Source organism: Clytia hemisphaerica, unplaced genomic scaffold (assembly GCF_902728285.1).
Source record: "Clytia hemisphaerica strain Z4C2 unplaced genomic scaffold, Clytia hemisphaerica genome assembly, whole genome shotgun sequence".
In the NCBI taxonomy this organism is placed as follows: domain Eukaryota; kingdom Metazoa; phylum Cnidaria; class Hydrozoa; order Leptothecata; family Clytiidae; genus Clytia; species Clytia hemisphaerica.
Window position 1 is genome coordinate 670,809 of NW_027103417.1, and position 9,439 is coordinate 680,247.

A 9,439-nucleotide genomic window follows, 5' to 3' on the forward strand; every position below is an offset into this window, starting at 1 on the left:
GGTCTTCTCTGAAGTGGCAATTTTCCATCAAAGTATCTCAAATCGAACAACCAGAAGAAATTTCTAATTATTTCGACCATCACAGCAGGAGTTATACCAAAAAAATCAAAAAATCAGCCATTTTCAGAAGTATTGACACCCCCCCCCCTCAAATAGACTCAAATGTGGAGCAATAGAAAATGCTGAATCAGCAAAAATAAATTTTGAGACTCAGGAATGATCCTCAACTACAATAGAGACAATTTCAATCTGAAACTACCATTGATATTCCCAAAAATTTGAGCTGGAAAATACACTGAGTCTCAGAATTCTCAGACAATGCTGGACAAAAGGTTGGTAGACTTCTGCAATATTTGCAAAATACTTCAATATCGATCAAAAACAAGTTCCCAAGAGGCTCTGGGTGCTTTCCAAACCCATTCAAAGCTGTTCAAAGTCTTTGAAAGTCACCCACTGCAGTCTAACCGCAAGGGCAAACCACAAGGGCTTGATTAACTGGCTTACACCAGTATCAAAACGCTGATTTTTTGCTTGTGGTTCCCTCAAAAGCAATTCAAAAGCAATGCAACGACTTCAAAAGTGTTTTTCTTAACTTCCATCCCCTTTCAGACACATTGAAGAGTCATTTTTCTCTATTTCTCATCATTTTTCACTGAAATTTCATTTGTCTACAACCTTTCGTCCGGCATTGTCTGAATTTTTAAGAAAAAATTGAACAGGGGTCTTCTCTGAAGTGGCAATTTTCCATCAAAGTATCTCAAATGGAACAACCAGAAGAAATTTCTAATTATTTCGACCATCACAGCAGGAATTATACCAAAAAAATCAAAAAATCAGCCATTTTCAGAAGTATTGACACCCCCCCCTCAAATAGACTCAAATGTGGAGCAATAGAAAATGCTGAATCAGCAAAAATAAATTTTGAGACTCAGGAATGATCCTCAACTACAATAGAGAAATTCAATCTGAAACTGCCATTGATATTCCCAAAATTTGAGCTGGAAATACACTGAGTCTCAGAATTCTCAGACAATGCTGGACAAAAGGTTTTTGTAGACTTCTGCATATTTGCAAAATACTTCAATATCGATCAAAAACAAGTTCCCAAGAGGCTCTGGGTGCTTTCCAAACCCATTCAAAGCTGTTCAAAGTCTTTGAAAGTCACCCACTGCAGTCTAACCGCAAGGGCAAACCACAAGGGCTTGATTAACTGGCTTACACCAGTATCAAAACGCTGATTTTTTGCTTGTGGTTCCCTCAAAAGCAATTCAAAAGCAATGCAACGACTTCAAAAGTGTTTTTTTCTTAACTTCCATCCCCTTTCAGACACATAGAAGAGTCATTTTGCTCTATTTCTCATCATTTTTCACTGAAATTTCATTTGTCTACAACCTTTTGTCCGGCATTGTCTAAATTTTTAAGAAAAAATTGAACAGGGGTCTTCTCTGAAGTGGCAATTTTCCATCAAAGTATCTCAAATCGAACAACCAGAAGAAATTTCTAATTATTTCGACCATCACAGCAGGATTATACCAAAAAAATAAAAATCAGCCATTTTCAAGTATTGACCCCCCCCTCAATAGACTCAAATGTGGAGCAATAGAAAATGCGAATCGCAAAATAAATTTTGGACTCAGGAGGATCCTCAACTACAATAGAGACAATTTCAATCTGAAACTGCATTGATTCCAAAAAATTTGAGCTGGAAAACATGAGTCCAGTTCTCAGATCAGAATTCTCAGACAATGCTGGACAAAAGGTTTGTAGACTTCTGCAATATTTGCAAAATACTTCAATATCGATCAAAAACAAGTTCCCAAGAGGCTCTGGGTGCTTTCCAAACCCATTCAAAGCTGTTCAAAGTCTTTGAAAGTCACCCACTGCAGTCTAACCGCAAGGGCAAACCACAAGGGCTTGATTAACTGGCTTACACCAGTATCAAAACGCTGATTTTTTGCTTGTGGTTCCCTCAAAAGCAATTCAAAAGCAATGCAACGACTTCAAAAGTGTTTTTCTTAACTTCCATCCCCTTTCAGACACATTGAAGAGTCATTTTGCTCTATTTCTCATCATTTTTCACTGAAATTTCATTTGTCTACAACCTTTTGTCCGGCATTGTCTGAATTTTTAAGAAAAAATTGAACAGGGGTCTTCTCTGAAGTGGCAATTTTCCATCAAAGTATCTCAAATCGAACAACCAGAAGAAATTTCTAATTATTTCGACCATCACAGCAGGAATTATACCAAAAAAATCAAAAAATCAGCCATTTTCAGAAGTATTGACACCCCCCCCCTCAAATAGACTCAAATGTGGAGCAATAGAAAATGCTGAATCAGCAAAAATAAATTTTGAGACTCAGGAATGATCCTCAACTACAATAGAGACAATTTCAATCTGAAACTACCATTGATATTCCCAAAAATTTGAGCTGGAAAATACACTGAGTCTCAGAATTCTCAGACAATGCTGGACAAAAGGTTGGTAGACTTCTGCAATATTTGCAAAATACTTCAATATCGATCAAAAACAAGTTCCCAAGAGGCTCTGGGTGCTTTCCAAACCCATTCAAAGCTGTTCAAAGTCTTTGAAAGTCACCCACTGCAGTCTAACCGCAAGGGCAAACCACAAGGGCTTGATTAACTGGCTTACACCAGTATCAAAACGCTGATTTTTTGCTTGTGGTTCCCTCAAAAGCAATTCAAAAGCAATGCAACGACTTCAAAAGTGTTTTTCTTAACCTCCATCCCCTTTCAGACACATAGAAGAGTCACTTTGCTCTATTTCTCATCATTTTTCACTGAAATTTCATTTGTCTACAACCTTTTGTCCGGCATTGCAATCGAAAATGTCCAGCAAGAGCGAAGAGCGACAAGACTTGTAAGAGGTTACAGGAACCATCCATATGAAAAACATCTACGAATTTTGAATCTACCGAGTTTTAAAACAAACGTGAAATCGCGGACATGGTGGAAATATAAAAACATCTAACCAGGAGCTACGAAGGAACTTTGCCAATTATGGAATGAGAGGATATCAAATTAACTCACTTTATTACCGAGGAATCGATGTGGAATAGTTTAGGCGTCAAAGTTGTGAATGCCCCATCTGTCAGTAAATTCAAGGAAGAACTTGCAATGGAATGAGAAAATAAGCTTTATAAATTGTAATTATAAAAGATTGTTTCATAGAGGTCAATAGACCTGAGAAATATACTTCTAAATGAATAAATAAATTTCATTGCTCTGATTGTTTTATATGATAACTTGATAAACTAATATTTCTATAGAAATTGAATTTACTGTATCGCTTCTAGCATAGTTCATTACTTTTTGAGTGTAATTCATACTTTTCATATGTATATAAAATAGAAAGCTGATGATGAAAACTGCTTGGAGAATCGAATAGCCGCTTTTGGTATCTCATGTTTGTATATCATATTTTGGGTGTCTTTCCATATCGTGTTATTTGTAAATGACTTTGAATTAGGTAGCGGTAAGCCGGCAATAGCTTATGCGCAAGTTTTCGGTTCCTTCAACGCCCTTATTGATGTTTGTATTTATATTTTGTTGATCAATGAAAGGAGGCTAGTTTTCCTTAAACACTTTCAAATTTGATAAACAAATACCTAACGGTTAGTTTAGCTGCAGGGCTTTGGATGGATCTGATTGAGGATTGTGTTTGATTCATTGAATCAGTGATGTGAAATGGCCATAAGGGACAAAGGAACCAAGCCAGCATCGGTCGGAACATGGATTATCGATGAAATCACCCAACATTCAATCAGATAGTGTTTATATGGAAAAAGGGAATTCCTTCGACTTTGATCGATGCAAAAAATCAGTGTTTATTCATAACCCTGAGGTACCTAGGCAAAAATGGGTGCTGGGATATGTTGGGAGAATAAGGGTCGGTTTTTTCACCTTCGAAAGTCTTTCTGATTTCATTAAAAAAATTGAAGTGAAGTCTCTCCAAGGATAAGAAATATTTCAAAAATTGAAGAATAAATTTTTCAAAAAAGGGGCATTTTTTCACTAAAAATTGGTCTCTTTTAGGGTCGGTTTTGGAGGTCCATCCTCAACCGTCAAACCTAGTACCCCGCACCCAGAATTCATACCCTTTGAAAGGAATCGTTGAGTTGAACGAACTTATGTCGCATATGTCTAAGTATCATTACTATCTAAAATACGGTTTGCATGACGAGTGCATGTGAGATTGCTGTTAAAACATTTGTACCTGCTAAAATAATCTTATCCTAAGAATCTCAATCTACCATTACAAGTTCTTTTTCATAAGAATATTCAAAAATTTTAAAGTCTTCGGATGTTCTTGATTGTACCCTGAGTATCAGAGGTTGAGTCTTCAAAGAATATAATCTCCATCACTGACTCTTTTTGAAAAGCATTGATGACATTTTAAAGTTGTGTTTTCAACGACGGGAATAAAAATATCAACTTTGAACTTCATCCAAGATATTGGATGGTCGTCATGGTTACTTTTCTCTGTGTTGATTGCGTGCTGAATAGAATGTTGATTGGTCGGCACAGGTCAATATATAATTTTGGCCTGTGTTTTTCACGGTACTAAAACTGTTCTTGAAATGCTCTTATTTTCACTATTATTCCGGCTGTTTTAGAGTCGGCAAAGCCTTAAAATCTTCTTAACTTGTTAACATTTCGACCATCGAAGCCTAATTCTTATATAGATTGTTCTTATTAAAAAAACGTACAGCCCGATGGCGTATGGAGCTCTTCAATGACTGATCTCTCAACCAAAAACAATATTCGAATTGGTAGCTCGAGACTTATTCAAAAGCCATTTCTCAATTTGAGAGCACCAAAATTTGATGTATTGATTTATTTACTATATTTTAGTCAGATTTTTCAATGTAAATACCTACTACTGTAACTGTTAAAGGAACCTTTAAGTCTTTAAGATATTGAAATTCTTAAACAAAGTTGAAATCAACCAAAATAGTTTGTCCTGCATATATATTCATTAATTTTTTCACCAGCAGAGAGTATTTTACTTTCAATGTTGAAACAGTTGCAATTGATCAAATATTACCCTATTATCAAACACCACGACAGAATCCAAGCTGTATTTAGTTAAAAACAGATGGATCAACATACCTTCAACTATTAGAAAACGACTGATCATCGGACTGATATAATACCCATCAACCTCATACGGTTTTTATCATACTCCTTTAGACTGAAATGCAAAGAAGATGAAATTGTTTTCAACAAAAACTCTAAAGATTTTCTTTTTTCTTGGCGTGGTATCTTTGGTAACCTCTAAAGGTAATGAAATATGTATTTTCTTATTTCATACCAATTTAATTCAATATTACACCCCTGTCGGACAGCCCAAGTGGAGCTTTTTTTTCACGACGGTGATAACAGTGTCTAAGTTAACAACTCAATATTAATGATACCGAAACTGGTATCATGTCCGGGAAACATAGTTAAAGAGATAATTAAAGGCAGATCCGGATATTTTGGAACCGACCGGTATATATAGACAACTGTGGAAAGACATGCTTAACAATCATCCCTAATACATCAAGTGGTTTTAGGCTTTTGGTTGATTCAATCCATACCGTTCGTTATATAGCAATAGATCCATCTGGAAACAGTAATGAAGAATGTGTTTTCACTGTTGAAGTCAAAAGAAAAGGTACTCGAAAAGACTAAGGCTTTAAGATCTAATTTCCTTGCCATCAAAGTAATGGAGACTTATAAAAATATTTAGACAGTTGGAAAGATGGATGTGTTTGAGGAGAATAAACTATCTTTGACGCATGTTGATTCGATTATTAATGGGAATCGGATTTTCATCGAATAAGGGAACGTATGGAATAGTAGTGTGTCTTTTGTGAGAGTTTTTCGTTGACGATGACTTTCAATATCATCAAATAATGTAGTGCATCGAATGTAAAACTTTTTGGGCTGTTCCATTAAAACAACGTACAGAGGGGGGGGGGGGCTGGAAGAACGTTTCAAGTAAAAAAAAATGTCTCAAAAAATTGCAAAAATATGGGAAAAAAATTTTCATACCTTAAAGTGAGGGTAGACGAACTACAATCAGCCTTTTACACCCTGGAAACTTTAGAATAAATATTTACACCCTCTCTGGAAACTTTCTCGGATTACCTTCTCCTTCGTCCACCCCTTGTATGGATATCAAATAGAATGGCCAATTAGAGCGTCAATTGTAATAATGATTTCCTTTTCTTTATGCTACTACTAGTTCATGCTTGTCCACCGTTAAAAGCTCCACTGAATGGTGCTGTTGTATACAACAATAAGATGAGCCTTGCACAGGTTTATGGCAGACAAGGATTCTACCCAGTTAGAAAAATTGCATTTCTGTATGTTTGTATAAATGGTCAATGGAAAGACGTAATACCAACCAACCCAGCATTAATACCGTTCCCAGATTACCTTTGTAAGTAAACATGCGGTGGGCGTTTTTGTCGAAAAAAGTCAAAATGAAACTTTTTGAAAAAAGTCAAATGAAAATTCAAAAAAGCAGAAAGTATCCTACATCTATTTTCAAGTGATTTCTTCTTGTTCCCAACATTTAAAGGACTCTATGTACGTTCAGCAACATCTAAACTAAACTGGCGTGCGGCCAGCTAGTTGGATTTAATACAAAAAAACAAACTGGGTTGATCTTTTTCCGGATTTCCCAGCTGTTTCTTACAGACATCTCCTTCTCACAGACACCGTATAGAATATTTTTTCAGCCAGCGGAGATACGAAAAACGAACCAAAACTCGATGGGGATTGATGTTGATATTGATATTTTTTTATGGCTGGTGATTTCAATTATTAATTTCGCCTAGCGAAAGTATTACGATAGCCTTTCGCGGCGGCGGTGGCGGTGTTGGTGTCATCGGAAAAAAAAACGAAAGTACTCGATACGGTGGACAAACTCGCTAAATTTAATTTGTTTTTCTACCTTTCCTCGGTCACACTCACCATGCATAAATATTGTGGTCGTTTTTTTTTCAAAAAGAAAAATAATAAATATAAGACGTACAATTTTGAAACAATTCAAATATCATTAATATTATTTGCTCATCATCATTGTACTTTAAACAAACAACTTTGTTCTTTTTTTTTTTTCTTATGAATGTTCTACTGGACATGCGTAAATGAAAAACAGAGAGTGGTTATTATGCGTTCAAAATAAAGAGGATTTGGTTGAAAAGCTTTGTAGTTAGATCGGGTATATTAGTTCCTACAAAGTAAACAAAGGATGGCATAATATGCGGGAACATTTTATTTATCATATAGACATCTACCTTATAATAATCTAATCAATAACATTTAAAACACGGTGATATACCTTTCGGTAATTACTCTCGAGCATATTTATTTTTCTTATAAGCATTTACTATATAAAAATTAAATCAATAACTTTTGATAGCTGGGGATATACTTTTAGGTAATTAGTTCTTACAAGGTAGACAGGGGACTACACTGGTTGCAGCAGTTTTAATATGATTCAGCCTCGCTTATTCATTTTAAAAAATGACCGTGTCCGAATCATTTCTCATTTCTCACTCGACCTAAACCTTTTTTTCTAATCCACCTCGTAATTTTTTAACAGCTTTTTCAGAGCCAGTATTTTAGCATACACTCATGGACAAAAGGTTTGTAGACTTCTGCAATATTTGCAAAATACTTCAATATCGATCCAAAACAAGTTCCCAAGAGGTTCTGGGTGCTTTCCAAACCCATTCAAAGTCTTTGAAAGTCACCCACTGCAGTCTAACCACTGCAGTCTAACCACTGCAGTCTAACCACTGCAGTCTAACCACAAGGGCTTGATTAACTGGCTTACACCAGTATCAAAACGCTGATTTTTTGCTTGTGGTTGCCTCAAAAGCAATTCAAAAGCAATGCAACGACTTCGAAAGTGTTTTTTTTTAACTTCCCTCCTTTTTCAGACGCATTGAAGAGTCATTTTGCTCTATTTCTCACCATTTTTCACTGAAATTTCATTTGTCTACAACCTTTTGTCCATGATTGTACTCTATGCAAATATTTGGCGAAATTTTCGACTTCAAGTCGTCTTGTTTTGTTTTCAAGCCAGAAATATCAGTGGGCATTGGAAAAATAGCATAATATTTCAGTGAGGTTTGGTTTATTTGATTATTTTCAGTTGGAACAAAATTTGGAGGATAATTTTCCACCGGGGAGGAAATTTTTTCATTGGGAAGGGGTCCTAGTGGGTCTGTGAGAAGGGGGTGTATATACAGGACACAAATAAGAATTTTGTTTTGTTTTAGCACGAACTCCTGTGGATATGGCATCACTAGGTTTTGTGATGTTACTTTCGTTCAACGGGGATTGCAACCAGCCTGCCGTCAAACAAAGTATCATATCCAGTTTTTCAAGAAATATTGGTGCAAAACCAACTGACCTTATCCATAACGTCTTCGTATGTAGACAAGTGGCAGGCAAGTAAAAATAAAGTATTGTTGGGTATTTCAAGATTTGTTTTTTATCATACAGTTCTAAAATTTTCTTAAATATAAATGATTGATTACATTTTGGCATTGCGTTTATTTATTTAAATCTGTCTACTCTTTCCAGGGATATGTTATAGCGGAGCTGGGTGAAGAACGAGAATTTCTTAGCGGATTGCTTCTTTGTCTTTTCTATTGTAAACTGTTGATAATAGAAATCCATCTCTGTCCCCTTGAGTGTTCTGTTTTTATAAGAAAAATGAAGCAGACAAAGTATTCATGCAGTACGTTTGCACATATTTTGCTATGATGTTCCCGCTTTTCATCAAAATAATATTTGTAGATACGTCGAGACCCTTGAAATGCGCTGTAAGGGTGATAGAGTGCACTAAAAGACACACCTGCCTCTGTGACCCAGTTGGATCCACCCTACTGGCCACCCCAGTGAGTTTTTTTTTCAAAAATGGCTCATTTTTCAGCCGCACTGGACAAATCACTCACCCCAGTGGAATGTTGTAGTAGAAAGACACTACCCTGAGTATCAGAGGTTAAGTTTTCAAAGAATATATGAACCTCTGAAGACCAACAATATAAGTTTTATCGCGCATGTGTCAATCTAATCACTGTAGAAAGAATCAAAGATGAAGAGCAAATATTACCTTATTAATGTCTAGCAGACTGTATCAGTATGCAGTTTACTATTTACGAATTCCCCAGAAACCTCCAAGTGTAATCGAAGTGAGTTTCTTTCGAAAGAAATCTTTTACATGATCCCCAAATGTATAACAGTAATTGCTAAACTATTAATTATGGAAATGGCACTTTTAATTGAATCAAAATAATAGACAGACTTTATGTTATGATTCTCTATCACTGACTCTTTTTAAAAAGCATTGATGATATTTTTTTCGTTGTGTTTTTAACGACGGGAATAAAAATATTAAATTTGAACTTCATCC

The 9,439-nt window shown here is 35.6% G+C and overlaps 1 long non-coding RNA gene across 1 annotated transcript; it reads left to right on the top strand.

Moving 5' to 3' along the window:
• Positions 1-5,587: 5,587 nt before the first annotated feature.
• Positions 5,588-8,505, top strand: LOC136797623 (uncharacterized). The gene is made up of 3 exons (XR_010845276.1): positions 5,588-5,677; positions 6,251-6,448; positions 8,301-8,505. It is a non-coding gene; the product is annotated as an uncharacterized lncRNA (long non-coding RNA).
• The last annotated feature ends 934 nt before the right edge of the window (positions 8,506-9,439 follow it).